This window comes from Schistocerca cancellata, chromosome 1 (genome assembly GCF_023864275.1).
Source record: "Schistocerca cancellata isolate TAMUIC-IGC-003103 chromosome 1, iqSchCanc2.1, whole genome shotgun sequence".
NCBI classification, from domain to species: Eukaryota; Metazoa; Arthropoda; class Insecta; order Orthoptera; family Acrididae; genus Schistocerca; species Schistocerca cancellata.
The window spans coordinates 679,922,005-679,947,112 of NC_064626.1; the positions used below are offsets into that span (position 1 = coordinate 679,922,005).

The window sequence follows — 25,108 nt, forward strand, 5'->3', positions numbered from 1 at the left end:
TGTTTATTTTAAAGTAGGCATTAACAGAATATAGTAAATTTGTCTAGTGTTTTGCTTCTATTCACTTTCAATGAATCACGTCAAATGTTACAGTAGAAGCAGCTCATGCTATCCTTTCACATAAATGGTATAAATCACGCAATATTACAGAATAAATGGTGTCCTCCATGAGGATCCAGGAAAATACGTCGACTGTGTGGCATATGGTCGTTCATATGACTCGTTAGAGAAGCTCTTACGACTCGTTAGAGAAACTGTCCAAGTATTTACAAGCGATTATGCAAAATTCTGTTGAAAGACAAGTTGGTAATACTCTTCCTCAATTTGTGGATAAATGAACAGACACAATATCTGCAAACAGTTGGTGATACTGTCAGGTTTTTGTCCAAAAGAAAATGAGTTTCTGCAAAATTCCGTAGGTAAAGAATGGTCGGCGTTCGCGAATGCTGTTTTTCGCACCGTGAAATTGCAACGCCTTGTGGGATTAACGTTGCTGTATGAAACACGTAGGCCGACGAGAATCGAATGAGTAAGAAATGCTTCAGTGATCACGAAACGTGAAGTAAGGTACGAGTGGAGAAATCTTACCTTTCTGGCATATTTTTGGTGCAATAATCCCGTCTCAGTTTATAACACCACAATTCTGTGGATGATCATACATTTTCTACGTGTGTCACGAAGTTTGTTTCATTAGTTGTGCCGAATATTATTCTTGTAAACATGTTGTCAAGTTAAAAATACTATTTGTTATTTAAGAAATTGAATACGCATGGAATGTTAACATTTTGTAAGTAGACACGCTGGCGTAGTCAGGGAAAAAATATTGTCAAACAGTGTAATAAATTGTAAATGCATTATCGCTGGGCGTGCGAGCATCCCAAAAAAGTAGCAGTTGGGAGTCGCGAGGAGACGATTGGTGTCGGTTGAGCGTATTCGCCGGTGTGGCTATGCAAAAGCGCAGAGATAAAAAGTCTGTTTCCGAGGTGCGAGAACTGAAATGGTTGTTTTGGCGGATGTTTAATATGGGCAAGCTATGTCATTTATTGGACACAGTATAAAGGCAGCAAGAGTTATTCACATAACATCAAGAATACTGTGGGCCCTTGTTATTGACTACGGTATGGCAAGAAGATCAACCTGTACCCTATTTTACCGCTAAACGAAGCCACTCGACAAACCAACCGCATCGTCAAGTGAAGTAAGATCTAGACTTTTTATAACTAGAAATGCAATAGGTGGACCAGTGTAGTTGGAATTTTATTGCTTAAATAACATTGTTTTCGTGCATATTGTCAAGTAAATAATTTTCCTAAGCCATCATCCAAGTAGTATACATCCTATCCCTTTGTATGAACCGAGAGAATCAGAAAAGGAACTGAAAATGAACATTAATTTATCAGATTATCAAAATATAATTTTTACAACTTTTGGACAATTGCGTAATAATGAAATATTTGGCTGTAGTATGAATAATGTCAGAAATAGAATGATGCAAAACCTAGTATTAATTCATTTGCTAAAATTAGAGTACTTTCATAATAAAAAAAATTGGTAGTGAAACTTTACGTAACTTGGACACTGAATTTCACTGTCAAAGCACAGTTCTAATTTATAGCTTGTAACATAATTTATAACTTTTATAACAAAGAAATATCAGAGTAACTGCTAGGTAAATGACAGTCCTTACCAATGAGCAAATTCAAACAATTTTTCTGCTTGCTACAATTACGACAGTCACAGTTTTATTTTATAGCCTGTAGCATAATTTACAACTTGTATTACAAAGAAGTTTCAGAGTAACTGCTAGGTAAATGACTGTCCTTACCAATGAGTAAATTCGAACAATCTTTCTGCTTGCTACAGTTACGACAGTCAGTATTACGGTGAGTCACGTAACAAAAAGTGTCTGTTCACAGCCAGTAAACAATCTTACTTTAACTGATCTTTGAAAATTAATAGAATATGTTGTATGTGTTTGCTATTTGATTATTATTTGACTGCTGTGACATGTGTGGTGTGAAGTACTTGCAAGTGTGCGTTACGTAATGTCCCTACGTCATGACGCCAATAACTACTCTTACGTAAGATTGCTTACGAGTATAAAGTTCAGTTCCAATTTAATTATTCTTGTTCCGGTGAGGAGCTGGTGACTGTTGGTTATTTTCATTAATGACTTACTTTGAAAACCTCTTTTCCAAATTTTCCACTAACTACTGTTAATTAAAAACTAGTTTACATAATAAAGATATATAAAGTTAACAGGACTTTGTTTCTAATCGTCATTACTAAAGTACTGAGCAGTGGCGATTCGGTTATAACTTCATAGAGAAAAGCCTAATTAGCCGGAAAGGTAGGAGGGTTGTAAGTTGTTCGTTCAACATTTGAGTACTGTTACATATCCGCCGTTGTCTGCCGTTTATAGCTTGCCAGTGCTATGCACTAGCGTGAGAGATGCTTTCTATTTACTTTATTTGAGATGCATATTTCATAGATTCATTACCACGTTTACTCGCAAGGGTATGGAGCGAGTCAAAATATTTATTTTATTACACGCGCGTCATTTACATAAGACTAATTTAAATGCATATCATTTACATTTCACTGATGTGCGTACAAATCATTTATAAAAATGAAATGGGACCTAATTATGAGTTATAGAACGTAATTAAGAAATCACATATAGACTGACTTTGATTTATCTAATAAGAAAGAATAGTATTGTGTGCTGTAGAGTACAAACAAAACGTTTGATGCAACTCTTTCTGTTATCACAGGAGCAGCAGAGATATGAAGGAAGTGGTCTATCTGCCTTTGTTCAGAATTAGCGTAGAGAATAAAAAGCTTTTTCAAGCAAAATATCTTTTAACATTTATGCAATTTATTATCTCTTTTGTACATAAAATCGCTTGGAAGCGAGTTAAAGTTTTTGGTGCTCCAGTATTTTACGCCTTTCTGGCCTGGAGACACGTCACTGTGTAGGTCGCATTTCTTTCTTGCAATAGCACTGTGGTACGCATCGTTCGTAGTGTGAAGGATTGTCAGTTACGAAAGGCAATACTTGTATAAATATAATGTGATTTTGCGATCAGTATCCCCTCTTATTTAAAAAGACGATGGCAAGAGTTCTTGGAGATATACCATACACAACTATGAAGAACTTTTTCTATATGGTAAATACTTTTCTTCATACCAGTAAATTGGCCCAGAAGGCGATTAAGTGATACATATGCGGGTGGAAATAACCAAAATAGGTAGACTTTGAGATATTGATATCGACAATATTGGAAATTATCCTGATGGGAAATTTTGCTGAGGGCAGACTTTTCAAGATTTGGAAGATGTGATACCCCCGGACTACCTATTTGGACACGTAAAATTCTGAACAATGTACTCGCTGTCTCTGTTGACCTTCGTGTGAAATAACAATCTCCTGTGGGAACTGGATGAAGTTGTTTTTCTGACACTTATTGCTATTTCAGAATATCAAGCATGTTGACAGAGAGTGCCAGATATTTTGTTGGCACTCACAATGCTCGTATCACCTGTCAGTATTGACAAGGTACCTGGCTTGTTAGATGACAAAGAAAGATCGTCAATGTACATGAGAAATGGTAGGTGATCGAGCATAGATAGCTATAGGGGCTACTTTACATAATGTTCCCTTATTAGACTTTACACCACCTGCCCGTTTGTTGCTTGGTTCTAAAACAACTTTCTTATGCAAGTTATTAATTCTAACGTGTTACCAGCTTGTCCTCTATTGCCATAGTAACTTATTTTCTCAAAAAATGTACTAGAATTGACACGGTAGAAAACTTTGGAAACTTCACAGAATACACTGAGATGGCAAAAGTTATGGGATATCTCCTACTATCGTGTCGGACCTCCTTTTGTACAGTGTAGTGAGGGAACATGGCGTGGCGTGGATTCAACAAGTCGTTAGAAGTCCCGTGCATAAAGCTCTCTCTATAGCGTCCATAATTGCAAAAGTGCTGCCAGTGCACTATTTTGTGAACAAACTGACCTCTCGATTATGTTCCATGAATGTTCGATGGGACTCATGTCGGGCGATCTGGGCAGCCAGATCATTCGCTCGAATTGTCCAGAATGTTCTTCAAACAAATCGGGAACAATTGTGGCCCGGTAACATGGTGCATTGTCATTCATACAAATTCCATCGTTGTTAGTGAACATGAAGTCCATGAATGGTTGCAAATGGTCTCCAAGTAGCTAAACATAGTCATTTACAGTCAATGATCGGTTCTGTTGGACCAGAGGACCCAGTCCATTCCACGTAAACACAGCCCACAACATTAGGGCCCACACCATTATGGAGTCACCATCAGCTTGCACAGTGCGTTGTTGACAACTTGGGCTTCTAGATTCATATGGTCCAGGCCACACATTAAACTTACCTTCAGATCTGACCAACTAAAATTTGAACTCATCTGACTAGGCCACGGTTTTCCAATCGTCTATGGTCCAACGGATATGGTCACGAGGCCAGGAGAGGCGCTGCAGGTGATATGATGTTCGCAAAGGCACTGGCATCGACCTTCTGCTACTGTAGCCCATTAACGCCAACTTCCGCTGCACTATCCTAACGGATACGTTCGTCGTACTACCCACACTGATTTCTGCGGTTATTTCACGCAGTGTTGTTTGTCTATTAGCACTGACAATTCTAAGCAAACACCACTGCTCTCTTTCGTTAAGTGAAGGTCGTCGGCCAATGCGTTGTCCGTGGTGACAGGTAATGCCTGAAATTTTTTATTCTTGGCACAGTCTTGACACCGTAGATCTCGTAATACATAATTCCTACTTACTTCCGAAATGGAACGTCCCATGTGTGTAGCTCCAACTATTCCAGTTTCAAAGTCTGTTAATTCCCATTGTAAGGCCATAATCACATCGGAAACCGTTTCACATAAATAACCTGAGTACAAATGACATCTGCGTAAATGCAATGCCCTTCCATACCTTGTGTAAGCGATACTACCGCCAGCTGTATATGTGCATATCGCTATCCCATGACTTCTGTCACTACAGTGTATGATAACCGTCAGTGTCTTTTTGTACAGGCATTTCAGAACACCATATGTGAATGAAAATATGGATACGGTTGTAGAAACACGTTTTCAATATCCAAATTGGTTTTTTAGTACACATCCTTTCAACCAATCAAGGAAATGTTCTTTCAGTATTTCTATATCATTGGGCCCTACTTTCTCAGTGACTTTAAAAAGGTCTCATTAAAGATTTCTGCTGCTGTCTTTTATATCAACGAAGTTAATCAAAGAGTGCTAATGAGAGTTGAGTTCTATCTTAAGTTATTTGTGTAATCAATCTCTCATCAGTGGAACATTTCCAGACTGGCTAAAATATACTGAAGTTAAGCCTCTTTACAAGGAGGAGGATAAAGAGATACCATCAAACTATCGACCACTTTCACTTTTGCTGCCTTTCCCAAAAATGTTTGAAAAGGTTGTGTTCAAACGTCTCCTTAAGCATCTGACTGCAAATAATACATTGTCTAAGTCACAGTTTGGGTTTCTTAAGGGTCCTGATATAGAGAAAGCTATTTACACTTACTGTGGGAATCTGCTTAATTCAATAGATAATAAATCAGAGGCTACTGGCATTTTCTGTGGCCTGTCAAAAGCCTTTGACTGGGTGAACCACAGCATTTTCTTAAGTAAATTAGAATATTATGGTGTCACTGGCAATGCTGCGAAATATTTTGAGTCTTATCTATCAAAAAGGAAACAAAGGGTGTGCAGTAATCAGTCAGTCTTCATCTGACTGGGAATTAATTACATGTTGTGTTCCTCAAGGTTCCATCTTGAGTCCAGTGCTGCTTCTTGTGTACATTAATGACCTCTCATCTGTTACATTATCAGATGCTAAATTTGTTTTGTTTGCAGATGATACAAACATTGCAATAAGCAGCAATTCAAGTAAGTGTATAGAAATAGCTGCTAATCAAATTTTCACTGACATTAATAAGTGATTTTAAGCTAATTCACTGTCATTAAACTTTGAGAAGATCTACTATATGCAGTTCAGAACGTGTAAGAGATTTCCTTCTAGCATGTGTATAACATATAAAGACATGCAGATCGGAGAGGTTGACAGTGTTAAATTTCTGGGATTACAACTCGATAATAAATTCAGTTGGGAAGGGCATACCAAAGTATTGCTTAAGCGCCTAAACAAGTCTATATTTGCAGTGAGAATGATGTCGAATGTAGGAGACAAATATAAAAAAAGGTTGCATATTTTGCTTACTTTCATTCTCTTATGTCATATTGGATCATATTCTGGGGCAACTCATCAAACCGAGAAAAAGTTTTTAGGGTGCAAAAACGTGTGACAAGAATCATTTGTGATATAAATTCAAGAACATCATGTAGAAACCTGTCCAAGGAACTTTGTGTCTTAGCCACTGCTTTTCAGTAGATTTATTCCTTAATGAAATTTGTTGCAAGTAATACATCTCTATTTCGAAACAATAGCTCAATACGTAGTATCAGTACTAGGAATAAAAACAACCTACATAAAGACCTTGGTCCAAAAAGGGGTCCAGTATTCACGAACACACATTTTCAATTAATTGCTAGCAACCATTAAAAACTTGGTTTCAGATAAAGCACTGTTTAAACACGGTTTGAAAGACACTTTGATAGGCAACTGCTTCTGCTCTATAGACGCATATCTTAATAGACTGTTAAGTTACCTTAAGACAAATGTCTGTTAGATTTCAGTTTTGACAGCACTTGGTCTCAGAGTCAAGATTAGGTATTTTGTGAATGTTAAATTTATTAATAGTGCATGACAATGTTTCATTCTGACAGTATGTTAATTCTGTATATATAAGCTATTCCAGTTTACCGCATTGTATTCACATTTTTCGACAATCTCCTGACAAATGATCAGAGTAATAAGTATTATATTCATATGTGTTATGTTATACTTTATGACATGTTCCACACCCACGAGAATTATCTCATTTTTTGGGTCTACGGAACGAAAACTGAATCTAATCTAATCTAAATTGCTTACAACATTATTTTCGATGTCTGTAAAAATGTCTTGGATCCTATTTGAGTAGGCAGCACCTACCTCATTCCTTATTCCTTCGCAGATAGTTTTGATTGTTTTACTACAGTTATTTATTTTTCAGATTAAATACAAACTTCCAGATTTCTTTATAGCTTTACTTAGTATTTTTCAGTATTTTCAAAGCCGGAAAGGCGTGTGTTCATCAGCTGATTGCTAAAGCGGCGTTGCAAGAGGAACATGATCTTCTATATGCTGCGACGAATGCTGAAGAGCGTATTTCCCTCCGCCTGCTCGTTCATCCTCCATGTCGACCACTCGCCCGTCACCGTATGCCCAGTAGCCAACATTGCTTGTCACTGGGCTCAGAAAGAAGTTATCTGGAATGCAATTCATCACGAAGATGCCAAAGAGATTATTTTGATTTTATATAGCGGCTTATCGTGTCTGTTATCACACTGCAGGACGGCTGATTACGCCATGGAATATTGCTGCGCTAGTCTCTACATTTAATTACATCTTTTTGGCGCTATAGGATTTGTATGGTCTGCATTTCATATGTACATGATAATCACATCATGGTGCCACACAGTTTCTTAAACAGTAGTTATGTAATTATCTCGAAAAATTCTCAGCGGAGAGTGTGCAGTAGATTACCTAGGATATCGAACCTTCGTTAGACATAAAAGTCACTTCTTGCAGTTGATAGTATAGTATGTGGGATATGGTCCTCTTCCTACAGTACAGGCGATGACACATTATATTAGTCTCGACTGAGTGGATCAGTACCTGTATATTTAATAGAGGTTGGCGCATAAACTTGATGCCAGCACATGTATGGTATTTGTTTTCGAGATAATATATATATATATATATATATATATATATATATATATATATATATATATATATATATATCGAGTTCTCTGTCGGACGAAGTTAGCGGAGCTTTTATAGTTCTTTTATTTTTTATTCTCTGCTGAGTGGTACATGAAACAGAGAATGTTTGAGTGACAGATGTGGATGCACCCTGAGAGATGCAGATCTCCTTCGGACTGCATTACGTCCATGTAGTTTGGAGATGCACTACAATGCAGTAGCAAAATTCTCGTCCTTCTCGCAGTTCCCATAACAGTTTTTACTGTCTTTAATACAGCCACATGTTGCAGGAGCAGGCTTCGTTTGGCGCTGACCTTACTCATTGCACATGGTTGTGGAGCTATGACAACATGTACCCATTTCCACCAAGTGGTCAAAACACATTCCTGTCGCCTTAACTCGGCTCACCTTATTTCTGCAGAGGTTAGTAGGTATAGCACTCTCCGACTTCTGCTCGGTTCGGATTTAAACTGGAATGGTCACATGCACAGAGGTGCAGGGATGGTGGGACAGAGACTGAGGAACAATTACAAGTTACATTAAAGTTTTACTGTAACAGACAGGTTCGAAAAGGGTAAATCGTTTTGAGATATGAGAGTGCCACGAATATGATTCACTAATGGCTGTAATCATTAAAAGACATCTGCATAGGATCCAACACAGGAATATGGTTGAATGGAAAGACTTGATTCCAAGTCACAGACAGCATTTCTACCGGAAATAGAATAGATCTGAAGAGCCAGTGTATTTTGAAAATATCTTATGACTCAATTTAGCGTTGCATTTTTTAAAAGTGATTTGTCAAATAGCTCACCATCTACAGTATGTGATCATTCTCAATCAACCATTGCCCATAACCCAGTGGACATATTGCCGAACATCTGACAAGCCATTAAGATAGAATACGTTACAAATACTGGAAAAATATCTAGCGGCAGCATGAGGGAGTTGCAAATGCGAGCTTCATACCATGTTTTCAGCCGAAACACTTTCTAAATTCGGTGATTTTATTACGAGCTTACACCGCCAGCGAAGTGTACCCGCACTGTCGGTCTGTTAATACACATTCCGGAGGTCACCATCTATATTCAATATCGCAGTATTTGTGTGATAAATCACTCCTTTCGGAGGTAATGCCATACCTCGATTTGTAAACCCTGTGTAATTTTTAACATGGATATCGTTAGCAATACTTGTGTGCGCCTGTGGAACAAAGACCGTTTATAAAGTAACATCGCCGTTGCAATGGTGTTTTTGATATCTAGTTGCTTGTAAGACGATTAAGCCTCTCTTCCTCAGACTCACTCGTACCACTCGCAAGAAAAGATTATGAGACATATCCGTACATCGCTGATTTTCGCTCAGTGTTGTTTGTTATCGCCAGCATTCAGTTGTTGGCGAAGTATTATTCTTAGTCGTAGGGAATGAGTGATAGATTCACTGTGATCAGCGGGCTTATAAATTAAGTATGTGTTCCGGCAGGTGCAGAGAAAATGGCTTTGAATTGTCGTAAGGGAAGGTATCAATTTCACGTGGAAAAATGCGATAGCTGTGAGGTGAATGAAAGAGCCTTCGTGATCGACTGTGTTCTGCATGCAAATTTGTGAAGATTCAATATGGACATGTGTCTGCACTGGACAGTTATTCCCTTCCATGTAAATTGTCTGGTTGAGTGCTTCTGTATATTTCCTGTCTTTATTTAATTGAGAGAACATCAATTGTGGTGTGTGCTGTGTGCATCTAGCTGGCGAAAGAAGGGTGGATGACACGTTTGCTGGTTCTCTAGACGTCTACTGAAAGATGATTTGGAATCTGTTAAATCACTGACATTGGTATTCGCTAGTAGAACTACCAGTTTCCTCTATGTTTTGTAGTTTTCATAGACGAGATAAGTTTCTTGTTACTCAGTGGTTTGCAGCACCTCGCTAAAGTTGCGGGTTTCTAGAGAAATAATTTCCAATCCTTATCTTCGGAATTATACTGTGCAAGCGATTGATCGCTAACCGCTATGTGACTGATATCGAGAACTATCATGTAAATGATGTGATGTTCTGGCAAACCATGTAAAAATACATATGTTCTTGTAATCCCAGAATCTGGAGATGGCTGTAAAAGCAAGCTAGCTAGCAGGTCAGGGCCGGAAAAGTAACACCTTTGTGCCAAGGGGAACCAACCCAGCCTTTGTACACCAGTTCAGAGAGTGACCGCGGTCTGCTGAGGGCGCTTTGATCGCACATCAGGCAAGCATGTGCGGGGGGACAGTTGACTAATAACCGTTGTCCACGCTGGAGACCGACCGACCTCGGGGAAATATCTAGTGCTGCTACTATATGTAGGGTGCATGTGCTTATGTTTCTTTTTTTTCTTTTGGGGATCTATCTGTCTTCACGGTCTGGTAGTCGATAGCTATGTGCAGGGTCCAGAGGTGGTGATTTTGTATGGTACAGGATACGAATTGTGTGTTTACTACATCGATATGGTATGTGGTGATATAGCCCAATTGGAGATTGGTTTCAAGCTGAAAAATTCAAGTTTTCCTCGACAGCAGCAGAACAGTATAATAGAGGAAATGTATTTCCATATTTTATGATCAGTAGAGCACTTTTTCAGGGGCTAACTGTTAGTGCATATGTCTGATTTTCGACCTGTACAAAACAGTTTTGTCGCTGAAAGTCTCATCTGCAGAAAATCGCAGACAGTGCTCCCACACCACCACCACCAGCAGTTTGGCGGGTAAATTCAGTAAGAACCAATCAGAATGCTCCAGTCACAAGAAATCCTTTGTGTGGGGCATAGGAGCCTCTGCAGACTGGTTCGAAAAAGGATGGGGTGGGGTATCTACAGAAAGTTCTGTAATGTCTGAGAGTAATGTGTTTTTGTTTGCGTGTTCAGGGACACGTCCAAGCAGAGCATCCACCTCTGGTGGGATGCTGTCACTCATCCACCACTGTGGGTTTAGAGCATCTGCAGACCAGTAACTATAGGATACTGAAAATTCCAACTATCTTTTTTCTTGTCTGTATGACAGTGCTTCGAATTCTGTTTTGTGTAATTGTTCTGATTTTCCGTTTGTGCTTCGACACCAGAGCGTCATTCGAGAAGTGAGGAGAAAATAATGTCCCTGACTCCAGCAGCTGCTGTAGCAAATACGAAGCTAAGCCCACTCATAGTTCGAGAAAAGTGATGAACACCACAGCAGCTGTAAGACTTAGAAAGTTTTCTCTCTCTCAAACACGTAGCTAAAACTCGAAAAGTGGTGAGCGTCCTATTTAGTATTAGAGAGATATTTATTTTGACTTCCATCATAGCTTTGGCGTGTAAAATCAGATATTGCAGCTGATATCAGTTTCGGGATCTGTTTCCCGGAAAAGTGTATGGAAGTGTCTCAGGGAGGTTTTACAAGTGTGCAGCGATCTTTCTAGAGTCCATGTTCGAGTGTGGCTGTATACGCCGCAAACTTGAAGCAAACTACTGTGCAACGATCTTTTTTGAAGATGTATTTAGAGATATATCCAGTTGGGTTTAGTAATTCCTGAAGCAGTCCATATCTAAAGACAAGGGTACTTCCCACAAAAGCGCGCAAAGTGTCTCTGGGACGGTTTCACGAGTATGTCGCGATCTTTTTCTTTTAAAATTCCTGTTCAAGTGTGACTGTGTCGGTATTCCTCGGAATAAAATGTCTAATTGTTTGTGTTCGATGACAAATGGTATCCGTGCGCAGGGGATGGGAAGGAGGAAGGCTGCGTGTATTTCCAAAGCGACAGGAAGTGCATTAGTGCCTACAGCGTGACCGTGCCGTAAGCAGGCGCGCTCTCTGGCCGTGACATAAGCCAACCCCTTACCTCTCTTCCAGCAGGGTGTGAGGACTCTGGAGTGAATGTCTTGCCCCTTGCGCTTTGGAAGGCTGTCTAACTGGACTTCAATCGAATGATCTACAGTCACAGCACACGCATTTATCAGCATGAGTTGTGAAACGTAACTTAGCCCCATCTTCATTATTTCATGAAGCTTATTCATTTTCACCAAATATCTTTGCTATCAACGCAGTCCTCAAATGCTAATATATTCCCCCTTCTCCAGCACAGACATCTCGTCCAGTGAACACAGTAAACAATTACGTTCGTCTTCTCAGTCTAGCAGCTAGACACATTCTGAGTCCTTTTCCCATCATTTTTCCGAGACCACCATCTTAAATTACGTCACAGGAGGGGGAGAGGCCGGCCGGGGTGGCCAAGCGGTTAAAGGCGCTACAGTCTGGAACCGCGCGACCGCTACGGTCGCAGGTTCGAATCCTGCCTCGGGCATGGATGTGTGTGATGTCCTTAGGTTAGTTAGGTTTAAGTAGTTCTAAGTTCTAGGGGGCTGATGACCTTAGAATTTAAGTTCCATAGTGCTCAGAGCCATTTGAACCATTTGAGGGGGAGAGGGGTTATGGACAACAGCGCCCTCTGGTGGCGGTCTTGTGAACTAGTTCAGTTGGACTCCAGACCTCACGGTGGACATACTGGTTGGAGCTACTGCCTATGATAACTCAAATTCTTTAAATAAAAAATGCTTCCAAAATGAAGAGTTAATCCATCCTATCCAGCAACCCAGAACAGACTGAGTCCTTTTCCCACCAGTTTCGAGATGGGGGAGGGGAGTGGGAAGGGGGTGGAGAGGAGAGGAAGGATGGGAGCGGAGGGTGCTAGGTTAGTGGAGGTAGTCCAATTGACCTATTTTCTCACCAAAATTGAACTTCTCGCCAGGGGCGGTTCTAGAAGTCTCTCAAGGCTGGGTGCTAATGGCGGGTCGGGGGGGGGGGGGGGGGAGAGGGGAGATGGGGTTTGGGGAATGGAATATCGCTTAACAAAAGGAGTGTTAGGGTCCTCCACCGACAAACTGGTAAAATTTGGTGTTGCTTAAAGTAATTTTCGAGTTTAGAGTAAAAACGTGTCTACAGAATGTGTCTGCCCGGGAAAATAATAAGATATGACCCAGATGTCCGGCGATTTCGAAGTTTTTGTCTGGGTTGAGCAATTTAAGTGATGGTAGGCATACCCAGAGTATTTAGCTTTCTTGATTATTGTAAGTGGTACTTGTACATTAATATACACTACTGGAAATTGAAATAAGAACACCGTGAATTCATTGTCCCAGGAAGGGGAAACTTTATTGACACATTCCTGGGGTCAGATACATCACATGATCACACTGACAGAACCACAGGCATATAGACACAGGCAACAGAGCATGCACAATGTCGGCACTAGTACAGTGTATATCCACCTTTCGCAGCAATGCAGGCTGCTATTCTCCCATGGAGACGATCGTAGAGATGCTGGATGTAGTCCTGTGGAACGGCTTGCCATGCCATTTCCACCTGGCGCCTCAGTTGGACCAGCGTTCGTGCTGGACGTGCAGACCGCGTGAGACGACGCTTCATCCAGTCCCAAACATGCTCAATGGGGGACAGATCCGGAGATCTTGCTGGCCAGGGTAGTTGACTTACACCTTCTAGAGCACGTTGGGTGGCACGGGATACATGCGGACGTGCATTGTCCTGTTGGAACAGCAAGTTCCCTTGCCGGTCTAGGAATGGTAGAACGATGGGTTCGATGACGGTTTGGATGTACCGTGCACTATTCAGTGTCCCCTCGACGATCCCCAGTGGTGTACGGCCAGTGTAGGAGATCGCTCCCCACACCATGATGCCGGGTGTTGGCCCTGTGTGCATCGGTCGTATGCAGTCCTGATTGTGGCGCTCACCTGCAGGGCGCCAAACACGCATACGACCATCATTGGCACCAAGGCAGAATCGACTCTCATCGCTGAAGACGACACGTCTCCATTCGTCCCTCCATTCACGCCTGTCGCGACACCACTGGAGGCGGGCTGCACGATGTTGGGGCGTGAGCGGAAGACGGCCTAACGGTGTGCGGGACCGTAGCCCAGCTTCATGGAGACGGTTGCGAATGGTCCTCGCCGATACCCCAGGAGCAACAGTGTCCCTAATTTGCTGGGAAGTGGCGGTGCGGTCCCCTACGGCACTGCGTAGGATCCTACGGTCTTGGCGTGCATCCGTGCGTCGCTGCGGTCCGGTCCCAGGTCGACGGGCACGTGCACCTTCCGCCGACCACTGGCGACAACATCGATGTACTGTGGAGACCTCACGCCCCACGTGTTGAGCAATTCGGCGGTACGTCCACCCGGCCTCCCGCATGCCCACTATACGCCCTCGCTCAAAGTCCGTCAACTGCACATACGGTTCACGTCCACGCTGTCGCGGCATGCTACCAGTGTTAAAGACTGCGATGGAGCTCCGTATGCCACGGCAAACTGGCTGACACTGACGGCGGCGGTGCACAAATGCTGCGCAGCTAGCGCCATTCGACGGCCAACACCGCGGTTCCTGGTGTGTCCGCTGTGCCGTGCGTGTGATCATTGCTTGTACAGCCCTCTCGCAGTGTCCGGAGCAAGTATGGTGGGTCTGACACACCGGTGTCAATGTGTTCTTTTTTCCATTTACAGGAGTGTACATCTAGTGTATATTAATAAATAATGAGATACTCATTAGATAGTAAGTTATTTGCCGCTCTTATTCTTTTGTTAAAATGTCTTTGAAATACACTGCAATCTATATTGTTACATAATTATATAAAAAAATAATTGAATCTGTTTAAGGAGTATATTCGCTGATTTTGGAAGTCATTTTATACAAAGTACAGAGAATAGAGGATAACATCAAAGAAGAAATTTGAATGAACCTGAAATTGCAGATTACACACCCAGAACGTACGGATCTGAATCCAAATTTGTATCTAGCACACAGGTGTGTAGCAAGAAGAATTTCGAAAGGAACAGCGAAGAAGCCATCGTTGGATTTATTGATCTGTCCGATGAGGGCACAGTACGAAAAAAAAGTAACGTCGGAATCTGAAGCGACCTCCACTGCTCATGAATACGTACTTCCGGTGTGTATTACAAAAAGCCTGTCTTCTTGAAATTAGACAATGCAGGAGAAACGAGAACCCAGCCACATAAAATCGTGAAAACACGTTAAATTCCCCTAGTGCTTGTCAATATGTGACTGATACGTCTAAAACGGAATCTGTTGGTGTCTAGAAATCTGTATAGTGAAGTGGACGTAAGTCTGCCGTTGAGTAGGCTGGAAGCTGTCATTACGTTGCGATACTATGCCTTCGTGCAAGAAAATATCTTGTCTCTCACCTGAGGATTTCGGCCAAATTCTGTATCGATATAAAAACTTACCACCGACATGAAAATTCTGTGCAACTTGCTAAGACACGTGTACACCCGGAGGCAGGAGGTGTATGACATCGGCAGAATCTACGAGCTCTTCGTTAAAGGGCGTGCTGTATATACTTTGAACCATCACAGCTGTCACATAAATTTATCATTCACATTAGAAAGCCTTAATCCCACGCTGCTTAAACAAGTTAACGTCACGAGGAGAGGAGAACGTAGCATATAGATAAAGGAGTTGAATGTGGACGTGTTATGAATACAAGACGAACGTTTTTCCGTTATCCTTCAATGACAGTAAATTGTAACAGTTGACAAATTTTAAAGAATTTCTGCGCCGGCCGCGGTGGCCGTGCGGTTCTGACGCTGCAGTTCGGAACCGCGGGACTGCTACGGCCGCAGGTTCGAATCCTGCCTCGGGCATGGGTGTGTGTGATGTCCTTAAGTTAGTTAGGTTTAAGTAGTTCTAAGTTCTAGGGGACTTATGACCTAAGATGTTGAGTCCCATAGTGCTCAGAGCCATTTGAACCATTTGAAAGAATTTCTGCAGGAGAAGACGAAAGTGGTACTAAGTAGTGTCAGCATCTTCTGCTTTTGAGGAGAGTAAAATCTGTGATGTTCTGAAAATGGAACAATAAGAATATTATTTTTATACTTGTCTGTTGAATGTCAATGTGGGAACGTTTTCTTTTCTTCTATTGGAGGAGCTTGGCGCTAGGCGGCTTTCGGCAAGACAGGCATAGGTCACCACTATCTTACAAGCGTGTAGGCGGTCACGGTTCCTGATTGATCGCTATTGGACTCTGGCATTACCCGGAGCTAAAGGCCATAACGTTCCTAATGCAGAACTTCTGGCGGCCTGCTATTTCGAGAGGAGGAAATGTGGGTTATATGTTGGTCACTCTCGAGGTGGAAGTTTCTTGATGAAGGAGAAAGACGAAATGATTGTCTGAAACGTATTCGTGCCATGTTGGCATCGTTAGAACCAATATCCTTTGTCACAGTGTCAACTAAAACTTTTGTCCGAGGATGGACCGCAACACTACCTCTCAGGCTATTTACTTCCATCAAAATATTAAATAGTCTCGAGTCACTACACGTTTGTTGTTGGTACAATGTACTGCAAGATTTACAGCCAAGCTTAATCTTCGACAACAGTATTTTGAGTTTTCAGCTTTACGCCTGCTGCGGCATTTCACTTAGTTTTAAATGGTGTAGCTGTAAGATAAAAATCTTTTCTTCTGTCACTAAACATTTTCCGTCCACATCAACGGAAAACTGTTTGCACATAACTCACTATCACATTAATGTTTAATTTCAGTTTAAACACCATTCTCGCGAAACTGAAGTAGAGTTAAAGACCTTGAAAATGGAGTTTACCAAAGGTGTCGGGTATTGCATCGAAAGACGAAAATATGCTAACTGGAGCACATTATTGTTGCTTTGGTTTGGAGAGGTAAGCGATTGCCATGGAGGTAAAAAAAAAAAAGAAGGGAGATGGCACTACACACTAACGCTGTACGTTGTTTTGAAGATAGAGTGTGCGGGTCTGCCGCTATCTTAAATAGCCTAAAACTACTGTTTACGATTGCTACTTGTTCATTATGAGTCTGTGTAAGCAACAATTGTTTTAAATATTAAAAATTACAGTGATTACGTGAATGACATAGTGTCAGGAGGGTAGTTTCGATCGCTTTCTGTTTTTGAATGCGTATTTGCTCTTGTAATACGACATATTTGGCCTGTTTACCGTAGCTGATTGTTTGTTTACGTATTTTGAATAACAAAGAAGAGAAGGATATGGCGTGAGAAGGATGTTTTCGTAATCCATTTAATTGCACCTTTACTGTATTTTATCGATAGTAAATGAAGCTGGGACTCCAAAACCAATGCTTGTTTGCTTACTGGTACTGCATCTTGTTCGGTACATTTTCAGCGTTCAACTCGTATGCACAACATTTTTAATATTCACCTTTGCATAAACCTTACTTACATGTTCTTTGATAGCCCATAAACGTTTGGAATGAGGGAAGACGAAAGGCATGCTTTCGTATATTGTGATGTCACAAAGTGAACGACTATTGTAATGTAGAAGAAACAGAACTGCATAGAGGTGTACCTCCTTGCAGAAGACAGTTATTGTTTTGTTAGATTGCCAGTGGATTAGTTCATTTGTGGTTTTCACATATTCTCACTTTGAAATCTAAGATGCGTCTTTCAGTGTGCAGTTTACAGCGTAAAAAAGATATAATTTTTTAAACATGTTCCAGCATTGTGCAATACTATGTATGTAATAAGGAAGTGGTGTCAAACACTTAGACCCTGTAAGATGGATATTTTGTTTTAACATTTATGTACGTAATTTTTTTTTTAGCACGGATGTATTATATGTCTTCTTTGATCATCTGCTTCATTTTACTTTTGAACTTCATTTTCAAGTTTTCAAAGTATAGAAGTCCATACCATGCTTTGTTGTATACCAATAGTTAGTTTTACGTACCACATATCATATACAGGATATATCTTAATTACGTGGAATGAGTCATTTTATATTAACATCCATTTTTTGGTAACTATGCCTCCATGCAAGTCATTTACAAGGTTTTTTTATATTAAAGACAGACAGATGTTAGTAATTGCTAGTCATAACCATTTACACACTACAATAATAGATAGTCTTCTGCAGAACAAGAAGAGTTGTCAAAGAGAGCTGTTTAAAGCTTAGTTTCAAAGTTTACTTTGCTGCCTGCCTTACATTTTATATCACTGGGTAACGGATCAAAACTTTTGGTTGCAGCGTTGTGAATCCCTATTTGTGCTTCAACCAACCTTAATGTGGCATAATGAACGCCATTTTTTCTGTTATTGTAATTATGTACAAAATTGTTTCTGTTGAAGTGCAGTGGATTATTTACAACGAACTTCACAAGGGAATAACTATTTTGGGAAACGGTCAGATTGATATTCACACGACGAGCAGCACACACACACACACACACACACACACACACACACATATATATATATATATATATATATATATATATATATATATACTCCTGGAAATGGAAAAAAGAACACATTGACACCGGTGTGTCAGACCCACCATACTTGCTCCGGACACTGCGAGAGGGCTGTACAAGCAATGATCACACGCACGGCACAGCGGACACACCAGGAACCGCGGTGTTGGCCGTCGAATGGCGCTAGCTGCGCAGCATTTGTGCACCGCCGCCGTCAGTGTCAGCCAGTTTGCCGTGGCATACGGAGCTCCATCGCAGTATTCAACACCGGTAGCATGCCGCGACAGCGTGGACGTGAACCGTATGTGCAGTTGACGGACTTTGAGCGAGGGCGTATAGTGGACACGCGGGAGGCCGGGTGGACGTACCGCCGAATTGCTCAACACGTGGGGCGTGAGGTCTCCACAGTACATCGATGTTGTCGCCAGTGGTCGGCGGAAGGTGCACGTGCCCGTCGACCTGGGACCGGACCGCAGCGACGCACGGATGCACGCCAAGACCGTAGGATCCTACGCAGTGCCGTAGGGGACCGCACCGCCACTTCCCAGCAAATTAGGGACACTGTTGCTCCTGGGGTATCGGCGAGGACCATTCGCAACCGTCCTCATGAAGCTGGGCTACGGTCCCGCACACCGTTAGGCCGTCTTCCGCTCACGCCCCAACATCGTGCAGCCCGCCTCCAGTGGTGTCGCGACAGGCGTGAATGGAGGGACGAATGGAGACGTGTCGTCTTCAGCGATGAGAGTCGCTTCTGCCTTGGTGCCAATGATGATCGTATGCGTGTTTGGCGCCGTGCAGGTGAGCGCCACAATCAGGACTGCATACGACCGAGGCACACAGGGCCAACACCCGGCATCATGGTGTGGGGAGCGATCTCCTACACTGGCCGTACACCACTGGTGATCGTCGAGGGGACACTGAATAGTGCACGGTACATCCAAACCGTCATCGAACCCATCGTTCTACCATTCCTAGACCGGCAAGGGAACTTGCTGTTCCAACAGGACAATGCACGTCCGCATGTATCCCGTGCCACCCAACGTGCTCTAGAAGGTGTAAGTCAACTACCATGGCCAGCAAGATCTCCGGATCTGTCCCCCATTGAGCATGTTTGGGACTGGATGAAGCGTCGTCTCACGCGGTCTGCACGTCCAGCACGAACGCTGGTCCTACTGAGGCGCCAGGTGGAAATGGCATGGCAAGCCGTTCCACAGGACTACATCCAGCATCTCTACGATTGTCTCCATGGGAGAATAGCAGCCTGCATTGCTGCGAAAGGTGGATATACACTGTACTAGTGCCGACATTGTGCATGCTCTGTTGCCTGTGTCTATGTGCCTGTGGTTCTGTCAGTGTGATCATGTGATGTATCTGACCCCAGGAATGTGTCAATAAAGTTGGACAATGAATTCACGGTGTTCTTATTTCAATTTCCAGGAGTATATATATATATATATATATATATATATATATATATATATATATATATATATATATAACTCAAACACGCATGACCTCTGTCTCCGGCTGCTCTAGCCACAACTTTTTTTAAAGAAGGAGGAAATCTGAAAATGAGTATTATCAGTGGGAAGAATTTAGGGCATGAGATGCTGCACCAACAACCAGGGAGGTCACGTAGCCGTGTGTTGTGCGGGGAGTAGGCCTTTGATACAGTGTGGCTCGGATGTCGGAGCGTTTGCGGTTTGGAAGGCAATGAAAAGAATAAAAGTACACAGCGCAACCATAATTCGTATATACAAAAGAAAATATTGCTTGGACGTATCCACTTACGAACGAAATGTGATTCCTTTAAACTTTAGATCACGATCGGATCGATTAGTACACCCGCAAACGCAAGCTGCCATTTTTGATTAAACAACTATGTTTCCCCACAATCAAAGCACCGGATGCTATTTGCGATACGACGACAAAAGTCGACAGATGTTCCCAACGGTCGAAACTGGACCAGAGTGACATCACAGGGAAGTTTCACTGCGGCCAACCAAGGAGGTATAAATGCGGTGAACCTAATGTTTTGGGGCCGGCCGAAGTGGCCGTGCGGTTCTAGGCGCTGCAGTTTGGAACCGCGAGACCGCTACGGTCGCAGGTTCGAATCCTGCCTCGGGCATGGATGTGTGTGATGTCCTTGGGTTAGTTAAGTTTAACTAGTTCTAAGTTCTAGGGGACTAATGACCTCAGAAGTTGAGTCCCATAGTGCTCAGAGCCATTTGAACCATAATGTTTTGGGCTATATAAGATGGCGGATGGCGGCTTCAAGTTTGTGACGTCTATTTTTTTACCTCTTACCTCTGTGGCGGATACATTGTTCAGTGATGACAGTCATCTCTGTACTATCTTCATATAGAACTCCAGCAGTCTGAACGTGACGTAGAAATGCTTAAAACAACAGTGTCTCCCGCCAAGTACGTGTATCTGGTGAGAGATTTCGCCTGAATCTATACAACCCACATAACATAAATGTCATGAGTTTCTTTCTTCAAGACAATTTTCAGCCGCATTCTTCAGGGGCAATGAAGACGCTCCCTGCAGCGTTTTCGATGGAAAGTGTTTGATCACCCACAATACAGCCCTTAATTGGCTCCCTCCAATGTTCATATCTGCTCACATGAACCGCTAGCTACGACGACAACATTTTGGAACAAACAACGAAAGGCAGACCAGCGTTGAGAACTAGCGGAAAGCACAAGCGGCTGCTTTCTGTGGTGAGGGTATTGGGAAGTTTGTACAACGCCAAGACAAATGTCCAAGTCGGTGAGACTGTTTAGACAGGAAGGTGGAAGGTGTGGTTAACTGTTCGAATAAAAAAATTTTGATTTTCACTGTAGTTTTCATTTCGCGACTGATCGGACCTTACTTTCCGAACAGCCCTCGTACTTTCCGATTCTGCTCCCAAGTTAGTCGTGTGGGCACAAGTCATGCTGAACGTTCCGGACGCCTTGTGGAGGTTCGACCCCAGAAATTATTAATGAAATCCATGATATGGTGATAGATGACACAATAGTTGAGGTGCATGAGATTGCTAGTGCTGTGGGCATCTCGAATGAACGGGTACATAATATTTTGCATAAACATTTGGACATGAGAAAGCTATCCGCTAGATGGGTACCGCGATTGCTCACGCTTGATCAAAAGCGGAGTCGTGTGAAGTGTTGCAAGGATGGTTTGCAGCTGATCAGGAAGAATCCGCAGCACTTTAAGCGTCGTTTCGTCACTCCGGATGAAACATGGATCCACTACTATTCGTTTGAAAACCGAGCTGCAAGAAAAATGTCGGCGATTGGACAGCAAAAAAGTTCTTTTCCATCACGACAACGCAGCAGCACACTCCTCGGCAGTTGTGGTTGCAAAATTAATGGAAACAGGATTCCAACTCGTTTCACATCCCCCCTATTTCCAGACTTGGCTCCCTCGGACTACTATTTGTTCCTGATTTTGAGGAAATGGCTGGCGGGACAAAGATTTCATTCAAACCAGGAGGTGATTGCAGCAACTAATAGCTATTTTGCAGTCTTTGACAATTCCTATTATTCGGAAGGGATCAACGAATTAGAACAGCGTTGGACGAAGTGTATAAGTCTAAAAGGAGACTATGTCGAAAAATAAAAAAGGTTTACCCCAAACAAGTAAGTAGTTTTTATTTTTGCTCGGACTTTTCAAACGCCCCTCGTATGATGCTCCAGAGCCATGGGCCGAGCACGATGGTCTTCCCTCTCGGTAGCGTCACGTGGCCGTCCGGGGCCCGGTCTTCTTGCCACCGTACATTCTCGTAACCAGCGCTGCCAGCAGTCGTAGAGTGGCTTCATTCCTGCCACGTCTTTCTGCAATGTTGCAGAATGTACATCCAGCATCTCGTAGCTCTACTAAACGACCTCTTTCAAACTCAGCGAGGTCTTGATAATGGCATGTTAGTCGCCTTAAAGGAGGGAGGAGATTACTGTTTAACGTCCCGTCGACAACGAGGTCATTAGAGACGGAGCACAAGCTCGGATTACGGAAGGATGGGGAAGGAAATCGGCCGTGCCCTTTCTAAGGAACCATCCCGGCATTTGCCTGAAACGATTTAGGGAAATCACGGAAAACCTAAATCAGGATGGCCGGACGCGGGATTGAGCAATCGTCCTCCCGAAAGCGAGTCCAGTCGCCTTAAAGGCATTCCTGACCAACATCTTTCATCACGTCTAATCTCAAATATAACTAACGCTTAGTAGCGTTATAGCGTGTATTCAAACGAAACCTGATTTGCATCCTCATAGTGTCGCTGCTAGCCTCACTCTTATGTGCCTGGCGCGGAATTTGAATAGACATCACCTTTCAGGCACAAAAACACACCTATCACCTTTCGTTTATGTCGATCAAATACTTCTTGGTGCTGCCATTTTTTCCGTCATTGTATTTAGGTATATTTAACACTGTTTTTTGAAAGTTTGCTAAGTACCCTTTCGTGGGATGGTTGGAGCCTATCTTCAAGCGTGCTCCATTTCAGGTTTTTCGGCATCTCCGTGAAACATGTGACCGTACGTGCTGCCCAACTTTGTCCACGTTTAATATCCCCTGACAGTGCTATGTGGTACGGGTCCTACACATTTGAAAATATTCTAAGATGGGTTGTAGGAGATTTTTGCAAGCAGTTTCCTTTGTACACTGATTACACTTTCCCAATACACTATAAATGAACTCAGCTCTGCCACTTGCTGCCCCTGCGTCTAGATCAATGTGATAAACACATTTCATAAAAAAAAGCACTCCGTCTTCAGGCCACGAGTGGCCTACCGGGACCAGCCGACCGCCGTGTCATCCTCGGTGGAGGATGCGGATAGGAGGGGCGTGGGGTCAGCACACCGCTCTCCCGGTCGTTATGATGGTTTTCTTGACCGAAGCCGCTACTATTCGGTCGAGTAGCTCCTCAATTGGCATCACGAGGCTGAGTGCACCCCGAAATATGGCAACAGCGCATGGCGGCCTGGATGGTCACCCATCAAAGTGCCGACGACGCCCGACAGCGCTTAACTCCGGTGATCTCACGGGAACCGGTGTAGCCACTGCGGCAAGGCCGTTGCCAAACACATTTCATATTGCAAAAATTTGATACACGCAGGTATTTATCCGAGGTGACAAATAACTATGTGGATCTGTGGTCTTGTAGTCAAGGAATTTTGCTGCGTCTTGCGAAGTGCACAATTTTAAATTTCTGACCGTTCCACAAACTTGAGAGCTCTCACATTCGGTACGATTCGCAAACATTAGCACAGCATACCACAGGGCAGCCGCCTGCAATGCAGCTGCGCTTCTCGGCTGCCTCCAGCCAGCCGCAGCTGCAGGTGCAGCAGCTGCAGCTGTCGCCGTCCTCTCTGGCGTCCCGGCCATCGACCCGCCACACTGCCGTACCACGCGGAGCCACTCACGCCGCCGAGTCGAGTCGATACGCAGCGCACTGACACATTTCAGGCCGCCCCAGCCGCACACGACAAACTTTACGTTAATAGACCTCCTCCATGGCTGCGCGCAAAATTAATCCTCCAGTGAACCTGTACACCAAGGACAAAAGCACGGCGACGCTCGAAACGGCAAACAAAGGCAGTTTGCGCAGTGTTCACCGTCCCATCTCCACGTCCGCAAGAGTTAGCTACTTTGAGACAATGGTCAACAGTCCAAACAACCCCGTCTTTACTTCTTTTCGCCTACAGGCAGCTGACCGCTTTTGGAGGACTGCAGCCAAGAGCAGTATAAAAAATTAGAATTGAAACCTCATCCACCCTGGGCAATCTGACTGCAAGTGAGGATGGCGTACGATGAACCTCGATGGTAACAAGAGAAATTAAATCTCTGTTTTACGCATAATACTGATTATCAAGCGAATTAACACTGACACCACATTTAACAAATATTATTGGGTCTATTACACTGTTTTCATGTCTTCTATTTTTCAACGTTGACTGAAACAGTTAAATCTGAAGAAAGCCCTTTAAAAATTTAGGAAGCATTCTTTCAATGGAAAACAAACAGCGATCGTTGTAAAATATTAAAATTCCGATGTTAAAATCCAGGCCATCCACTTGGAAAACGTACAGGAACACAGAGACAATTGGGAGTATGGCTCATGATGATATTCATGCCAGGATTAGTGACACTGTGCGTGAGCTAAAAATACCTACGGTCAGAATTTTCAAGCGTCCGTGAATCTACTGCACGTTGCTTGCCACATAAACTGACAGACAAACAGAAACATGAACGTCTGGAAATCGTTTGGAAAGGGAAGGAGAAGACTTTTTCAACGACACAGTAACCGTTCATGAGAAATGGATCCATCACAGCGAACTACGGAATAAGCGGCAGAGGATAGTATGGAAATATCCATTTTCACATGCAGCGGAAAAATCTCGAAAGCCAAGCTCCTGCAGGAAAATGAATTATGACAGTCTTTTGGGACATGAAAGGTCCACTGTTGATTCATTACACTCCTAAAGGTGAAACAGAGATCTGCTGCGAGATCTGAAACCCGAAATGAAAACGAAGAGGAAAGGGAGGGGAGATGTCAGAAGGAGTGCTTTTGGTTTACAAAAATGTCCATCCAAATACAGCAGGGAAAGCAATCCATTGCATTCAAAATTTTGGCTTTGAGTTGTTGAAGCTCCGACCACGAAGTCCCGAGCTATATCCAAGAGATTTCCATCTTTTTGATCCTATGCCGGTTGGTTTTCTCGTCCGGCAATTTGCATTTCACGCCACTGCGGTCCTATCGCAGTTCCTGAGTATTCCACGGAATGTTGGTTGTGCCTACGTAATCGAATGACGGTGCGGTGGCTCTAGCGGCGTCAAAGGTGACAGTGTGCAGTAGTTAGTGTAAGCTAGGCCGGGGCTCAGTTCTTGACTCCTGGTGTTCA

At 42.9% G+C, this 25,108-nt stretch overlaps 1 protein-coding gene across 1 annotated transcript in view; it reads right to left on the reverse strand.

Annotated features, from left to right (window-relative positions):
* Positions 1-25,108, reverse strand: part of LOC126094274 (uncharacterized) — a 285,093-nt gene that overhangs the window by 216,882 nt on the left and 43,103 nt on the right. The window lies entirely within an intron of this gene.